Raw genomic sequence first — 18,842 nt, forward strand, 5'->3', positions numbered from 1 at the left:
CTTAATCAGCACTTTCATATTAATATTTTACGACCAAAAAGCAAGAAGTTGACTTTTTCCCACATACCTCCTTGTTCAGGAGAATCATATTGGTCATATTAGTCGCTGGACATCCCCTAAGCACAGCATTCATATTCCAGGATATTTCTCCATATACGTTTCCTTTTTATACGTCCAAATCCACAAGTCTGCATAAGTTACAGATATCCAAAACAGTAAGGTGGCCATAAATATCTTCTCATTGACCACTCTGAACCATGCGTGTCTCCCAAGAGAAAAGAGTGTCCGTGAGCCGACTTGTACAACACCAGGGGTAAGACAGGAATAGATCCAACTCATCCCGGGAAGAATAAAAACTCTATTCCATTCAAAACGATCCGTAGTTGTACTTTATTTTAATCCATCAGCTGATGCAAACAGATGAAGACAGAAATTGTAACTTTCCCACACGTGTCAGCGCTGAAACATAACTTGGTTGTAAACCGTCAAATCCGGCATATAAATCCTCATCCAAATTGGATCAAATGGATCCAGATTACTTCCGTTCAAGATTTAAAGATGTTGGATCCTCCTTATTGTTCAGGACAGTGATGTTCTCCACTGCTGCTCCGCTGTTATGATGCTCCCCCGTGAAGCGCCGCAGCCTCAATGAGCCATAGTTTGAACAGAGCAGCGCGACACATGCTTCTGACAGGTGACGTACGCGCGAAAGGCATTATGGTAAATGAAGTTGAGTAAGCGATCTGCAGCACGAAAGAATTAACATCAAAGTAAAACACTTCTGAAGGTAGGAGGACAAAAAATATAATATTTTAGATGCTTATTAAAATTCAGTGATTAAAATTCTGTTCATATAAAAAGCGAGACATTCATAAAAAAACGACAGTTTTGAAGATGGAAGTGACTTAAAAAATGAAAAATGTAACTAGGGGTAACATCTTGTAATGTTTTCCCTTTTTTTCCCCCTTCCTGTTTATCTATGTATCAGTGCCCCAAGTTCTGTGTGTTGTATGTTTCATTGTAATGAAAAATGTTAAATAAAGCTGGTGTCCGGTAACAAAAACAGATTTTTTTAGGTCAGAAATTAAAACTATTATATTCTCAATATAATCACTTATCATCTGTTGGACTGACTCCAGGTTGCGTGTGAGCAGTGTGTGTGAGTAATAATGATCATCTGTCGCTGCGCAGAGATACAGAGATGCCTTGAGTCACCTTCCCATGAATGAATCTCTTGTCTCTCTTACCTCACTTTCATGTCTTAACCACCTCCAGGCTTGCTTGTATATCTGGGATCATAGCTTCCTTTAAACATGAAAAAGAGAGAAAACAAAAAGGACGACTGGATTTTAAGGAGTGGAGCGCAGAATGAAAGAATAGCTATAACCTGCTAAGTGATTGCCTGTGATACCTGCTTCAGGTAGTGCAATAGAGCTTCTTTTCTACCTTCTGAGCTCTGCTATAAAATTTTCTTTATTTGCAATTGCCTTAACTTCTCAGACATTAAGCTGTCTAAAGGTAATGTCCTGGACACAAGAGAGTGCAGTTGTCACATGTTTTTGTTGTTAGCAAGGTTAACAATGGAGGTTAATTGTGAATTGTTAATATCAGCAAACGCAGCCATTAATTCTTGAAGTATTACACCTTTTCCACTTTTATAACCACAAGTCCTTTTGTATTTGTTGATGTTATATTTGATATATCAATATATATCAATATATATATACATATATATATATGTATGTATATATATATATATATATATATATATATATATATATTATAAAACAATTTAAAAAGTGTCATTGAACTTAAAAAATACTGTATATATATATAATCTCAAAATTTGAGATTTTTATTCTCAAATAAAAATCTGAGAATATAGTCTAATTTTAAAGAGGAATTCCCAAAGCACGATGGTGCTACTATAAAACTATAAAACGAAGCTTCCATCTCATTAGTAGTACATAACGTGTGCTATACATTAGTGTGTAGCAGTAGATTTACTTTTTAGTTTACATATAAATTAAACATAAAATTGGGCCATAACATCTGACTTCTCTTAACTAGTTACAATGCACCTCATTTCACACGCTCATACTTTCTATCTGTGCATCAGCAGGTGAAGCTCCACTCCAGCTTTTCCTAAGCTCCTTTGGCTTTGCTCCAGCAGAGTCCAGGAGTACCCTGAATTGCACGCGATTCTGTCAATTGCAGGTACTTGATGGCTTTCTTGTGTGCAGGGTTGAAAAGTTGCTGAGGTTTGCGCCCACGGCATTGCGTGACTAGAGCTGGAGATGAAAACACAAAGACATTGTTTTCAGTGATCAAACCCCCTTTATAGTAACTCAACAGCATTCCTGCCTCACATTCCTGAGCCACCGCTGCTGTGTGAAGGGTTTTCTTTTCCTTTAGAGAAAAAAGAAAAAGCAAAAGAGGGTTATGCATTTTTGTCTGGTTCACCGTGTTGACCTTGCTTCTCTCACACAGTTTCTCACTTTGTTCATTATTGACGAACTGAGACTGAATTAAGGATTAGCAGAGGCAGATATCTTATAAGGGTAATTAACTGGTAGCAGTCTAACAACCAAAACTATGCGGTGAATGCAAATAACATAGCCAGAAGCTCTTCTTGCTTTAATGCTCAGTTTTAGAAAACAGCGAGATTAAATGTTGTTCACGTAATGCATGTGTCTGTAATCGTACCATGCATGGACGCAAGAGTCTGCAAATGTGTGTGTGCCCAGTTGTAGGCATGTAGTAATCAGCACTCAAATGTTTTCCAGATTATCATCTCCAGAGAACAAAAAAATCATTCTGAAGTTTCCCCCCATCTGCTCTGACAGATGGGAGGAATGCATGTGAAAATCCAGGGAAAATGAGATACAAATAGTGTAGGGAGCACCTGGATCACTTTAAGAACCCTTAACATGCATTTAGTCTTTAGTTAGTCTTTTTCACAGAGATGCAAGTGTAAAATTGAAAACCCATGGGAATCTGCTGTAGTCTGATGAAATATTTAGAAGCCACAGCCTCTATGACCGCCATACAAAACACAGAGGACAATCAAGTCACTCATATCTCCAGCGTGAGCTCTGAGAGTGATTAAGACTGAAGCACATTCATTACTAGCCCAGCTCAGACAGAGAGGGGCTTCAGAGCTGAGCTCTTGTGTTGGACTGTTTGGATGTCCTATCCCCTTGTATCTCTTTGACTACCTCCAACACAAGGCTCCATTCAACCAGAGTGGGAACAAATGTTTCCTTATGTGGCTCTGAGTGGCCAAGCTTCAGCAACAGGATAGACAACAAGGGTCTATGAGACCAGAAGACACCGAAGGATGCATAAGTGCGTTCTCTACAAGGACTTCCAGTATCTTTTAATATGAGACCAGTAGTGTTTTGGACTGGAACAAGACAAATTTAAAGATAAGACCACAAAAATGTTATTTTTCCAAGATTATCTCCACATTTATATATATATATATATATATACATTTGCACAATCATATGTCTCTTTTGATTAGAGTAAAAGAGCATTGATTTAAGAAATCAAACAGAAAACCTAAGGCTATGTTGGCACCTGGTGTAATTTTAAGTTCAGCTGACTTGCAGAGTTCTGTATGTTTTCTAGACCACAATTTAGAAATATTTTAAAGGAAGCTGAGCATGGGTCACAACAAGGTTTCAGGATGACCACGGTACGTTTTTTAATGTGAGAATGGGTCAATATAAATCCTAAGCATTGTAAGAAATGTCCTGTGTACACGTTTTCTTCATAAGCACACAGGATAAAGAGCTAATCCCTCTGTACTATGACACTGATCAGGCTGGATTCCTTCCAGCAACTCACACTCAGATCTAAAGAAGAGTCAACCTTTGAAAGCAAGCTGTAATTAATGATTGAATCAGCCTCCAGCCACTTTTAGATCCATATCGACTAAAAAGATTTTGTACACTGAAATCTTTTGTTCAGAATAATTGCTCAGCATAACTTTCATTTCAGTAGCATTTAAATTGAAAACTCCAGTCACATTTTAAAGATGGCTCAGTACTGAAATACATATTTTAAAGAATTTTAAATGTATGTATTTAGCACTGACACTGAAATTCGTTGTTGTTAGATCTATATTTCACCTTTGATACAGTATGTTGTTGCTAAAAGTGTGTTGACATTGTAAGCTCTGCTTTAAACCAGTTTAAATCCTACCTGACAAATAGTTGTTTTTTTCCCCCCCAGTACACTTACAGTATATGAGGCTGTTATTCAACTACACACTTCTCATTTGTGGGGTTTTTATCTTGGAACCTCTACTATCCATTTCATTGTTTTGCATATAACATCCTGTTCAACATACAAATAAGGCTTTGCTTTAGACATTTCCTGGAACCACTATTGAACTGTGAAGGTTAAATAAAACTTTCGATGAAGTTGAACTGTTTTATTGTTCAGTGTTTTAATGACAATAAGATGGAAGTCATTTGGTATGGAAACACCAAATTCTTAAGAACGTTCCTATAGCTGTTGTATTGAGTTGAATCTAAGTATGGTACTTGACAGCTTTTTTGAAGTTTAATCTACTGACATTTACACATTCAACAGTTTGTCTTTGATATAAAAAAAAATTTGATTGTGCCTAAAATATGTGATTGTGTTACAAAATCATAGAAGAGTTTACTGATTTATAAAAACAACGCTCAGACATCATTAACATTTAGATCACTGCTCAAAACACATCTTTATACCTTTACATTTGATTCAACTAGAGCATAAAATCTACAAGATAGTGTATTTTTGCTGTGTTTTTGGTATTTTATTTTTCTACATATATACTTATTGTAAGTTTCAATGATTTCATTACTGCAAATCTTTGTCTTTATTTTATGATATTACTGGTTTCAAAGAAAGCCACATACCAGACTTTTAAACTACAATCTTTACACTGAATGCATGAGACTGTTCTTTTAATCTCCTCAGTAAGAAACACAACAACTAAATGTCTGTGATTTAAACAAAGCTAACCTCCTTCAATATACAAACAAATACCTAATTATTTGCACCAGATGTACTACATCAGTATATATTCTTAGCCTTTTATGGAAATAAATAAAATTTTGTTGTGTCATAATTTATTCCTTTCCACTGAAAGCATTGCTAAGCAATTTTGCAGAAATGGTAAAAAAAAAAAAAAAGTCTTTTGATTACTGTAGGCATACAAACCCCGCTAATATTTAGTTAAATTCAATTTGAAAACTGCAAAGGAAATCTGACCATAAAACGTTTCACCAAAAGACATGTAGCTTTTCCATATGAGACACTACAAATTTTTAGTCGAGCATGAAGGTGTTAGTTTTAAAACAAATAATTCTTTCTTTGAGAGCAGACCCTTAGGCATGACAATGTTAAGTTCACTTCAGGCTGATTGGTGTACTTTTAGCATTTTCCACTTCATGGTACTCATGAGCTTTGGTGGCTCCGGAGTTGCTCTCGAGAACACCTTAACTCACTTTCTTTTGTCTAAGGAGCTCCAACAGGACACCATGTGTATCTGGCTGATCCAACAAGACCATGATCCCAAAAATATTTGCAAGGAAATCAACCAGTTAAACTGAACTGGTCAAAGCGGTCATATGCGTGATAGAGGTTCACCTAGTCTTAGTTGGGCTGATAATGCATATTTGAGCCTGTGTGTATAATTTCTATTCTAAAAAACAAATAAGATTAAGCATTGAAACATTAAAATAAAAGATACTGCATATTTATGCACAAAATGACAGCATGTAAACTTTGGACCTGCACAGTACTTGAGTCTAATCCAGAGAGGATATTTGAGTTCAACCAACCTTCAGTCAGAATTATTTTATATGTAAAATATAAAAAGGGAAAGATCTTGATTAAGATAATATGATAATTTTCTAACTCACTCTGTGTGTGTGGGGAGAGCGGGGGTTGCTGACGATGGTGTCAAGCATTCTGCCGGGAGCTGGAAGTGTGGCAGGGCATTTGCGTGACTAGGAGGAATACACCTGTCTCTGTGCTCAGGTATGGAGGGGGAGTCGGCACGCAGGGGCCTGCCAGCTGAACAATGCTCTCTATTGTACCTGTGCTCTGACTGAAGACACTCACTAGGGATAAAGTGTGTGTGTGTGCAGCGTTCTCGCGCTATCTCAGCTCACACAATCACACGACTTATACAGCCAAATTATTTATAGTACACATATCGTTCTGACTGCAGGCGCGCTGGGTTAAATCCAAGTAACACCGCCTTTTACACGCTAGCTGCCAATCGCCATTGAAGCAAATGTAAACTATACTCCCAATATACTAAACCAAGTTGAAAATAAGCATCCTCTTTATTAGGACTTTAAAGAATAATGTGTAAGACTTAAGACTTATATAACTTTTAAACAAACACACAACTGTTAATAGTAATGTGTTATCTCATCTACAACAACCAATGGTATTCTAGGCTCTTTATTTAGAGTTCAGATAATGAACGCTTAAGATGAAGAGTCACGATTCTACAGATGGGAGATAGAGAAAGCCAAAGAAAGAACCACAATGAGAGTAAAAGTGCCTGTTGGTAATTTACCAGGACAGTCTGAATGCTGACTTTTATTCAGTTTGAAGGTCAGCATGTGATACAAAAGAAAAGTTACATTTCACATTTATAGCTTTTGACTAATATAAGTTCAAGATGTTTGGTTTATATGTCTCCTTATTATTAAGTCACAATTCATTTTTAGTCCTCTTCTATGCATCTGAAATCTCTAGCAATTCAGTCATCTATTTCTGTTTAATTTAATCATGTGTGCGTGTCTCTGATACTTTACGTGAGTGTGTGTTTGGGTGCACACTTGTGTGCTCTCTGACTAATGCAATACAGTCTTCATAAAGGTAGTATTGTTAAGTTGCGTGCGAAGCTCACAGATCCCCGCCCACCCCTGTAAACCACGGCCTTTTTTTTCCTCTCCTTTTTCTGCCTTCTACACCTTCCCCTTTCTTTTTGTTACAGGTAAACATTTGATGTCCGCACGCAACCCCAGGAGAGTCTCCTCCCCTTGTTCTCTCCTCAGCTCCTGGGCTTCTCCTCCATTATTACTCACACTCTCTCATACACGCACACACACGCATTCTCAGCACTCGTACGCTCATCTCACACTTTCTCTCTTACCCATACCCACACGCAATACTTCCCTCCCCATTCTTCTGACATTCCTTTCCTCACTGACTCAGCACCTGTTTCCTATGGAGGTTATGAAGTTGTTTTTTTTTTTGAGTGGGGGCTTTATGTGCTCACTGACTGGTAAAAGGACTCTGGGTTTTGCTTAAATTTAAAACTTTTTTACAAGTTCACTTTAATGTTTTGAGTTTTCACTAAGTTCTGCTATTCTACATTTATTTTACAATGTTGGTAAGGTGATGGTCTGAAATGTGCAATATATTGTTTTTCCCTAGGTTAAAAAAAAAGCTAGTTTAGAAACAAATGATTATAAGGCTTTAAACGTTTTTTTTTATTAATTTGATTTTCCTGCATGTTTACAATTCTCATGAACACAATTTTGTCAGTTTCATGATGACATGACATGCCAGCCCAGTAGTCATTCAGTTGAAACACAAATACATTGTTATAAAAATGAAAAGGAAATACTAATAGTAATCTTCTACAAAGGCATAGAATGTGCATAGCTTGAGATCCCTTTATGGTTAGCTTGTTCCTTTCCTCTTTATGCTGTAAACAAAAATATACTTTTTGTCAACTTTTTCGTGCAGTAGTGGTGAAACTAGTTGGTTCCAGTGAACCAGTCACCAGTCTGCTTGTTTGGCAGGTCAAGGGGGATGACGTGGCAGTGTTGCAGTTCTCTGTAGGATTTTTATTTGAAACGTTCAAATAAATTCTACCTGTTCAAGTCTGTCTTGCTGCCATTCATGACAGAGCTCCATGCAGTTTTCATAGCCCAAGAATCCAGAAATGTATGTAGTGATCTGAAAAGTAGTACAGGTTTTTAATTAGATGTATTTATTTATGCAGTTGTATAGAACACAACTTAACCTAACTGAAAGACAAGTATAAAGTAAAAAAAAATAAAAATACAAAATATATATACTGAATATATGAGAGTAAATGGTCATATTTTGAGTGCATAAGTCGGATTCTTTGCAGAATTTGGTTTGTACATTTTATCCGGTTAAATCAAAATTTTCATTGGCAGGGCAAAACAAAGTGAAAAACCAACATTTATTTTTTTTATAGAGGTTGAACTCTTCCCGTACCAACTGCCAAAGATTTATCTAAGAACTGGACAGACCTGAACAACAAAGAGAAATTTTATTTGATAAATTTCTATTTGAATTTCTATGGATTTACCTTGAAAAGTTATAAAAGTTTTAAATGTTAAACAAGCATCAAGAACTTCTAATTCATTCAAAGTTCTCTAAGGGCAGGAACTGTTCTTGAAAGTACACTCAAGAGTATAAATATTTTCTTATTTTTATTAACACAGTAACCACTTTATTATCTGAAATGTTCCAATTTGTTATACTTGCTTTGCATTTTTGAGGGAAGTGTGCGAAAAAGCAACCATCCATCCATCCATCCATTTTCTGTGCACCCTTGTCCCTAACGGGGTCGGGAGGGTTGCTGGTGCCTATCTCCAGCTACGTTCCGGGCGAGAGGCGGGGTACACCCTGGACAGGTCGCCAGTCTGTCACAGGGCCGAAAAAGCAACAATAATACAATTTTTACCAACACAGCAACAATTATAAAGCTTAGTTCGATACATCCCAATGCATTTTGCTTGGTCCAGCTGTTTACTCAAACAAGCAAATGGACAATGAAAAAACAAAAAGAGAGGATTTGAACATGAAGTAATAGTTTGCACATTTGCTTCACAGCTAGAAGGTTTCCAGTTAAATATTGGCTGGGGAGTTTTGTAATGAGTTTTAATGTTTTCCTACTTCCCTCAGTTCAGATACATGCATGTTAGTATAAATGGCATCTTTACATACAAGTGTATTCGTGCATGGCTAGCTCTTTCTACAGACGAATGCTGATGCTCTACAATGCCCTAGAGGTGACAAATATAACAATGGACTTTGTCAGTAAGTTTTAACTTTTAGAAACTTTGCTTTGATGTATTGTGCCAGTTCAGTTTAGAGGTTTAAGAAAAAATAAAATACTGTGTGTGGGTATCATTGATGTGTGTGAGTGATTGCTATCTAACAGATGTTGAACTCTTGCAGAAGGTAATAAAACAAGCCCAAATGTGGAGTATGAGAGTCATCTTTGTTACCTGTGCCAACCTTTGTCACGCACTTCCTTAAAGGTGCTCTCCAACACAAACTGTTTTGCTTGAGGAGAGGTCTGACACGTTCTAACACACCGCAGCAGCCCATCGTGCCTATGCCAGTATTGCAAATCTGACTTTGCTAACTTTTTGTGAAATATTTGCAAAATAAATTGTATAATTGTTATTTGAGAAAGCACACAAACAGACTCCACACAGTGCAGACAAAATAAATTATTTTAATCCCTGCATTGTTGTCTCCTTTGCTGCCTGTCTTTGGTTATCAGAGGCCGTTTTGCTCTATTCAACTGGCCCAATTAGTGGTCGTGCTGAGGTGAAGTGTTTTATGCAAATACAAACAGTTGCTGTACCAGTGCGAGCAGCCCCCACGGATAGCCTACAACAAGGCTATGTTAAATGAATATTAGATTTGTTGTGCCTACAACAAGTTACCTATTGTTATACTGGCCTCTCTGTTGCTCTGGAAAAGCCATTCAAACAAGATAATCTGTCTGCGTCTCGTCAATGCAGTGTACTGTTCGGCTTTGCTTGGACAAAACATTGAGACAAAGGGGCTATTTGATTGGGAGTATGAAGCAACCAACCTGAAAGAAAGAAGGGATACTTCTTTACTGTTTGTTGGCTCACAGAATCTGAACTAGGAGCAGACAGTGAAATGCTCCGACCAAACAGATTTTTACAACTCCCTTGGCCCTGCTGTAACTTCGACCTTTGCGATTAGTCTGTCTATCGTGTGATGCTCAGTTCATTGCTGCTCCTCTGGGAACAATCGTCTTTGTCCCTGGAGTCAGTGGATGCCCCTGATAGAAGGTGTGACAGCTGGGTCAAAGCTGTGAAAGAGCCGATTGTGCTTCCTCACACCCCAAGGTGTGCCTGAAGACTGACTAGCAATGTGGCAACATTATGGTGAAGCAAGTTTTCTCTGAAAATTTGCACACAAAGCTGCTGAAGGAGCCATTGTTTCCTTTCATAAGGCATATCGGCTAGACAAGAAAACATTTAAATAAGCATCCAAAATACGCATTACAAATTTTCAGTAATGCAGCTGGAGGATTCTACAGTTTGTTTGACTTTTAGTGCATTGTGGGTCGAGTCAGCCGTATGGGAAACTCGCTTTATACTCAGAAGTCAGATTTTCCAAATTCCCACTCAAAAATAGAACAAACAATCCATTTGAAGTGGGAATTCCAACAAGGGATGTCAGTTTGATGAGCAGCACTGAGTTCAGAATTAAAAAATGAGTGCCTTAAACATTATCAAACTTGCATATAATTTACTAGCACATCTGTAGCACTAACAGTACTGTGAAATCTTCAATTGAGAACAGTTTCCTTTAATGTTTGAATGGATGCAATGAAAAAACAAAACAATCCTATGCTAACATGTACTGATAGTAGACAGGACTACAACATGTAGACCTCACTATATACTGACATCCCTTTGCAACTTTATGTACTGTGCCATAAAGTACATATTACACAAACAAGCATGTAATAAATCTTTAGAAAATGTTAGGGATAATGAAATCAATTTTCTAAAGATTTGAAACATTGCATTTTTATTATTGTGCCATGAGAGTCATGTCAGACTGTGAATCTGTGATTTAAGCTCCACCTTCTTTGACAACTGTTGATTTATAGTCAGTCATCTGTGACTTAAATAATTATCTGTAAACAGGCAGTTGTTTAGAGTTATTTTGGGTTTATTCTGATATAGTAATATATTTGTAATGCATTTCACAAGACTCAAATGGTCCAAATGAGGAATAAAAACCACGATTACACAAACAAGCGTGTAATAAATCTTTAGAAAATGTTAGGAATAATGAAATCAATTTTCACAAGAGATTTGCAACATTGCAATTTTATAATACAATCAAAAATCCTAACCAAGAAGAGGAACATGCTAATATGCAAGGGTTTAACATTTTTTTTTTTTTTTTTATAAAATTGTTTCAAAGTAGAACATCACAAAATGGCAATGCTTAGTTACAAAATTGGGGTGTAAACTGGCTAAATGACTGTTTGATTTAAACAAAAATCTGCATGATCCTTAAAAAAAATTTTTGTTGTTATTGTTTTTCAAAGTTATAACAGATTTGTTTATTTTTTTTCCCCGTTATGTAATATTGTTTTAATTTTTTTCCTGTATTTACCTGTAGAAAAATCTTACCCTGATTAATGTTGAAGGACATACTGGCTGTGTCCCATTTTTTTCTCTGCTCATGTCTGGCAGCTGTTTGCTTGCTGCACCTCTACCAGCCTTGTCATTCAGTGACAAGGTTAAGCAGGAATGCACAGGCTTCTACTTGGCATGCTATAGCAAGCGTGCTTGCTCTCTCTTAAAAAGAGAGAGAGAGAAAGAGGGATAAAGAGAGACAAAGCAGCCATGACAAAGCATAAGTTCACAAACAGGGAAAATATGTACAACTTATTTGTGCATAATGCTACAAGAGCATTAGTGTAAACATAGAGGCATTCAAAGTTTCTAATTATTGTGCAAGTTTAAAATAGCACACTCACATTTATGTACAAAAAAGGATTACCGTCATACTGAATGGAAAAATTATTCTCAAAACTGAATTCCATGACAAAAATACCCAACTAGCTATGATCTAAATATGGGTGTTTATCTGTGAATTTTGTATATCTCATTCTAATGTATGCACACTTATAATTTCCCTTTTGATGTAATTGCTAGTGTTTGTCGTTACTGACAGAGGCACCACCATTTGTGTTGAACTCTGCACTATCAGGGAATGTTCTTGTGTAATATACCCTCCAAAAAAAAAACTTCAAAGCAATTATAAACAGTTTCCCTGACTGACAAATCCAGTATAATTAGCCATAACTCTACGGCTGTCATTATTGTTTTTCAGGGTACCTGGTAACACAAAGAAGCCTTGATTTAAAGCATTTTGTTCCTATTTGGTCCACTGACCGCCTTCTTTTGATCCTGTTCATGCCATGCCACAAATGCTAGCCGTATGGAGTCACTTTGGCCGGCTCTTTTGAAGTGTGAGATTGGCATGCCGAAGTCTAACATCCCCTCTGACGCTAACTCTCCCTCAGCTATAAGTGTAGCGTGACAGCCGAGGCAAGTTAATGTGTTTCCCCTGCGGACAAATGTGGTGAAATATGACAGATTGACTGATGCCCTCCAGCAGGGTACAAAAAGTTCTCTTTAAGCAAGCCGAGGATTTACATTTGCAAGTCTTTAAGAAAACAATTACATTACAAGCTGGAATTAGCATGATGTACAATGTAACACACCTACTGTGCACATAGCAGGTAAGGTTATTTGCATTTAATTTTCACCTTGTTAGTTACCAAGCAAGCCGCAAGGTGATTAGCTTTGTAAGTACACATCAATCATCCTTGTATTTTCAAAATAACATAATCTAAAAAATTGGGCAAAGTAGGAAATTTGACTTTTTTTCTTCAAAAGCCTTTATTGGTGAAATCAATCAAATTTGAATCTATTCTTTCTAGATGATGCAAATAATTTATCCTAAACGTTTTGCTTTTGGTTTTTGCTCAGACTGTTAAACAAACATAGAGATAGATGCTCTCACCAAATAACAGCAAGTGTCATAAGGTGGTAAAATACAGACAGGAGTTTGGCATGGAGAGTTGAAGAGCGATTATTAAACCAAAATAGAAGACTTACAAAATCAGAAGCACGAGTAAGAGGGAAATAACAAGGTTACAATGGAGGATAAATGACATGACAAGTAGTAACAGCAGGAGCCAGTGAAGAAACATGAAGGGAGCTAAATGTACTGGGGAAGAGGTAACGAAATGACAGTGGAACCAGAAGAGATAATCAGAGGAGAGATAAGATGATAGAAAACAGCTGGGAAGGGGAGAGAGCTGGCAATCAAAGAGAGAGAAAAAATAAGAACGAAAAGGGGAAAAGAATCCTGAACTATATATAATCAGTAAGTAGAAATGTAATGTTAAAACTAATCTAAAGAAACAAATCTTGAGCACAAAATGAGAACATTGACATCAGAATAAAATATTTTGAATGCTTTTACTTTTACTATATATTTAAAGGGTACCTATGATGCAAATTTCACATTTTACAATTCTTTTGTACTTCCATTTTAATTTCTTCTGCTTCAGTAAGTCGATGCTTTTTGGTGTCTGGAAAACAAGCCATTTCAAAAACCTCCTGATAACGTCAAAATCTGTGAGCGCTCCCTCTCACATAGGAACCTCAGCCAAGCCCAGCCCCTTACATACCAAAAGTGAGGGGCCCAACCCAGCCCAGTCCAGCCCAGCCCCTCAGCTAACAACCCAAGCAGAGCTCAGAAGTATGTTTGGTCAGCTGGTTTTACCACTGTATGCGTACAATGACTGCTGGAAAAGACAAGAGTTTTGTTGTTGACTTACCATCCAGAAACCACTTACTGCATTCTTTATGGTTGCCCAGAAGGCTTGAATTCTCATGTTTCTGGGTCTGACTCAGGGCCAAGATGTGCTGTTGTAAAATTGGGCAGCCATTCTCACTTGTAAAATGCAAGTGTAGATACTGAGTATCATCAGCACTTTATTTGCATAAAAGTGAAAGAGTTCACTCTGAAAGGAGCTCAATAATAACCAGAATTGACCTAATGAAATCTCAATATCTGAGAATAAGTCTTTGGAAAAATGCAATTAACATTTTTTATAGAGACCATAGATCTACCCTGAGTGGTTTAAAATGAAGCATAACAAGCCTCCTTTAAATTAAGTTGTGAAATATTTTGTTCTATCTACTTTTTTCACCACCAGACAAATATGAAAAAATAGAAACACACTGAAACCTTGTGCTGCTGCGTTTTGTGCAAGCATGTTAAATGAGGGTTGGTTAATACAAAAACAAAGCATATCGCCATTTATTTGTAATCCCAATTACATTTCAGAGATGATTAAATCCATGCTACCCAGACCGACATCCTGAAAGCATATGTGCAGGTGTAGATGATTTCTTCTGTTTTCCTCAGAATGAAAATAATATAGGAAGTAGTTAAGAGTGATGTGATCTGCAGTTGCAGGTGTAGGAAAAGAAGTTCAGTAGATTTTTTTTTTCCACATCCTGGTTGTTGTTTTTTTCTTTCAAAATTAGTGCATAAACGTAAATAAGAATCAACATCACAATTTACAGACAAAACACTGAAAATAAGAAAGCAGAAAAAAAGACACAAAGAAATTGGTATTGGCCACATTTCCCAGAAGGTGCATGTAATATTTTCATCATTTGAACCATCGGTTATCTCAATATCAAAGCTCTTGTGTTGTTTATTGTTACAAAGAACATAAGATAGTCGTTGTTGTTGTTGTTAATTTTATTGCCGAGTGCTTTTACACGGACGTGCCGTCCGGTTAAACTGTAAATAAAGTAAGAAAAAACAAAACATCAATACTTAGTATTGCAGAATTCAATCAACACAAACCTAAACATAGATTTATTAGCGAGGCTTGACTAACCTGTTATAAGGCAGTTTATTCTTAGAACACTTCGTCATATAATAAACATCGGCATTCAACTATCACAGCGCAGCAAACACAGCTAGCAATGGGCTAATTAGCGCTACCAAATTCAGCGAGCTCACGTTTAGAACAGATAACAAAAAACTCATCTCCCCACAACTTACAGCATTAATAACTCACCACGTTGGGCAACACTCATGAACGCCAGTAGAATATGATTTTATTGTAGCTTCAGCTAACGGCAGTCTCGGTGTGTTAGTGGCCTGCCGTAAGTTTCTTCTTTTGTTTCACCTCCCCTCCACTACCAATGCAAAACAACTACAGAGCCCCCTAGCGGAATGGGAGGAGTGAATTCAACATTTATTTTTCAATAAAGTTGCAAAGATTAATCAGATTTTTTTTTTTTAAGTTTCAAGATTCTTTTTTGTTGTTATTGAATTAGATATCTGCTAGAAAAGAGACTTTTTCAACAGTCAAAGCTTTGAATCTGAGTACCTACACATACGATATTTCAAATTTTTTATGAGTTGGTGTTACAAGTCAAGTCAATTATGGGTTTGAGAACAGAAAACCTAAAAGAAATACAAATTCCCAAACACACATGACTGCACATTTGCAGCAATTTTCACCTGATATTCACATCTGCAGCATGTACACAGCCCACAAACGGTGCAAAGAGAATACAGGAATTCACAAAAAGCATACTTCAAACACTGAAATGTCCCCGCTGAAACAATTACACATTATGATCACTTTATATTTATTCATATGTCTGAACTGTGCTTAAAGTTCCTGTTTTTGGATCACTGAAGATAGTGGTAATGTTTCAGTAGAAGCATGGCGGTCTGTCTAGACTGAAGCAAAAGAGCTTTGAAGGATCTAAGAGCAGAGGGAAGCGGGTGAGTTAAGTAGTGGGTGGTGGTGGTTTGTACAGGTTGGCTGATGTGCTCTAAGAGGGTGTGTGTGTGTTTTGATGTGGTTGATGAAGGCTGAATGGTGCACTTGTTGTTCGTAAGTGATACTGCAGCACAGCTATTGCTGGTGGCCCCTTATTTGTTTTTATTGTGCAGATGACTGTATCTCCTCTCACTGAAGAAGGAAATGAAGACCGAGCAGGTTTGCAAGAGAACTAAAATAATGAACGCCGCAAAAGGGTAATTGAAAAATTACAAATCCAGTTATAGTTGAGACCAGATATTTAAATAAATGGCAAGAAAAAACACAATTCTGTCTTCTTTTCACTAACATTAAATCTGATTATTTCTTTATATTTGTCCAGAATGTCAAACAAAGGAGCAATATGTTAGAGTTGTTGCCTTGAAATACATCCACGTGTGCCTCCACTTAATTAAGAAATTATAGTCAACCTGTTAGAAGCTTATAAAGCCATGACATTAAGATCTTGTATAAAGGCAGAGCAATCTTAAATGTCTGACTTTGAAGGAAGCAATACAAAATATTTTCTCTCATTTCGAGTTTCGCTTTTAGAAAGCTGAACTGAAGAAGTTTAGAAAATTGGACTGGAAAAATTTGTTCTGATTTAATGTCAGAAAACAAGATAGACTCAGAGTTTTAATACAGAAGTCATATGTTGTCATTACGCCTCAGAATTTCTGTTCCTTCATTTGTCTCCTCTTTCTGACATTTGTACTGGCAATAATAAACTATAAATCTCACAGTAGTTCTTTGTGATGGCAAAGGACCCGATTTTTATGACAAGCAAATGCTACAATTACAAGTCAGTCTTCTCCTCATTGCTGCAGTGTGTTATATGCTGTCTGAGACACAAAGTCCAGAGTCTGCTGCCAACACACTGAGGATGACGCTGTGGCTCAATTCACCTACTGAACTCAGCCAGTAAGGTAAAGTGTGCCTCATCTAGGACACTAACAAAGATTAAGGGAATTATAAAATGACAGTTTGCACCATAACACTTATAAAGGTAATTGAACACTTATATATTTTGTGACAAAAAAGAAAGATTTCAAAACTATGGCAAACAGTGAATTCCATTGCAGAACACAGTGCATGCTGAGAAGGAAATGTTTCTGCTCTTTGTTTTTTCTTGTAAACAGATGTGTGCAGTTTGATCGTATCACATGCTGATGTCAACAGTGGCTGATTGACACATGTTGTTGTAACAGATTTTTCTCCTTGCATGCTACTGTGTTTGTGTTTCCAAGGTTCGATGCACTAAGGAGTGAACCAGAAGAAACTTGGCAAGGTTTGCTGGAACTTAAACACAACATATTGAAAGGATGATTTAAAAAAGAAAGTAAGTCATCACAATTGTAGAAGGCATGTAAAGTGTCTTGAAAAAGTATTCAGAATCTTGAGCTTTCTCACATCTTATCATACAACCACAAACCTCAGTGTGTTTTATTAGGGTTCAATTTGAAACACCAACATAGGGTAGCACACATTTGTGAAGTTGAAGGAAAATTATACATTGTTCCAATTCAGAGTCTGTGGTGAGTTCTGAAACCCGCCATCCCCAGATGTTCTCCCACAAATCCAACAAAGCTTGACTTATTTTGCAAAGCAATTTTGGAATACATTTGAGTCTCTGGATGAGCAAAACTGATAGACTCAAACCAAATGATGTGCAGCGGTAATCAAAAGTTTTACAAATTAGTTGAGACTAGTTGAAATATTTAAAGAAACCATATATATAATTTTTTCCCCCCACTATCACTCAATTCCTAATAAAATGTATGTGAACAAATGAAGGATAAAGGGCTATGAACTCCAAACATTCAGTAAAGGTTTACTCCACGTGAAATTGTAAAAAAAAAAAAAAAAAGACAGAGAGATGTGTTAGTATTCTTGAGTTCCTTTTTATATAAATGAATGTAAATGAACGTATGCACCAAGTTTTAGGTGTGAGATTGCATGCAGACTCATTCCTTTGTTGTGTGCCGCTACATTGCCCAAAAGGCTGCAGCAGTGTGAGTTTTAGCTACGTAGTGCTCTGGAAACAAGAAAGCGTCTCTGTTTGGATGTCTGTCTTGGCTTTGTATGAGCACCTCCTGGCATGCAGTCAAGATCCTGCCCCTGGAAAAAGAAGATTAATGACAGCTAGTCACGAAAGGCTTTACAACCACAGAGAGCAAAAGAGATGAGAAGAGTGGGAGAGGAAAGATGGAGTTCAGGGTAAGAGGAGTTGAATGAAAGTGAGGTGCAAGGGTTCGAGTGATAGGTGTGCTTAAAAAGGGTGTGATTCTGAAAAGAATTAGGCTGCTCCGCGTAATCCTATGTAATCACTAAAAAAACATAGTGTGACTGGACAAAGCCCTCAAAGCACTCATCTTTGAATTTCATCATGATAATCCAGCTAATGTTTGTAAGTCGTCTTAAATCTCACACTTTTTATAGAGCTGTAATCAAGCTCAGTGTTCTTAAAACTGTTGCCAAATTATTGGAGGGTTAAAAGACAGCTCAACACTGGTTTCGTTTTGTTGTAATCTAGACATTGCATCTGCTCCTGGAGCTGCAATTGCACTAGAGGCCATGTGGAGTGTTAACATCTGGCACATTTCTGTCTGATTAAAAGAAGATCTGCATAGAAAAGTTGCAAAATGCTTGCAATAGAAAACCAGCGAAACTGACATTCAGACAATGACCAATTGGAAAGCCACATACACTCATCAGAGTACCTTGGTGGTACTAAACTGGAGTCCATTTTGCCTTCACATTGTTTTTAATCCTTAATGCAGGTGTCAGAAATAATCCATCAGAAGCTTTTTCATATATTGGACATACTGTATGTAGGCATTTATGTGCTGGTTCGTGGGATCCTGACTGCTTAAGGTTTGTCATGGTTTCCGGGTTTCTGGAAAGGTGCTCATTGGTCGAGTTCTCCAAGTCTGCCTTGGAGGATCCCTAGCTACAGTCTCCACTGTGGTGGTATGGGCAAGGGCAGAATGTGGCTGAGGCATTGGCCAGTTGGTCAGTGCGCCCCCAGCGGGGGACTTTTACTGAAACCTCAAAGTGCAGGAGGGAAAAATGTGACGTGGTCCTCTATTGTTCCTACCACTTTTGTTGCTTAAATATTTTC

At 37.2% G+C, this 18,842-nt stretch overlaps 1 long non-coding RNA gene across 1 annotated transcript in view; it reads right to left on the reverse strand.

The window, feature by feature from the left end:
* LOC114160009 (uncharacterized) overlaps positions 1 to 5,994 on the reverse strand; it is a 59,008-nt gene extending 53,014 nt beyond the window's left edge. Inside the window, exons 1-4 of the long non-coding RNA XR_003598696.1 lie at positions 5,925 to 5,994; positions 2,102 to 2,291; positions 1,248 to 1,305; positions 68 to 743 (exon numbers count right to left, since the gene is read on the reverse strand). This is a non-coding gene — a long non-coding RNA (uncharacterized LOC114160009). The remainder of the gene's footprint in view (positions 1 to 67; positions 744 to 1,247; positions 1,306 to 2,101; positions 2,292 to 5,924) is intronic.
* Between the last annotated feature and the right edge of the window lie 12,848 nt (positions 5,995 to 18,842).

This window comes from Xiphophorus couchianus, chromosome 16 (genome assembly GCF_001444195.1).
Source record: "Xiphophorus couchianus chromosome 16, X_couchianus-1.0, whole genome shotgun sequence".
NCBI lineage: Eukaryota > Metazoa > Chordata > Actinopteri > Cyprinodontiformes > Poeciliidae > Xiphophorus > Xiphophorus couchianus.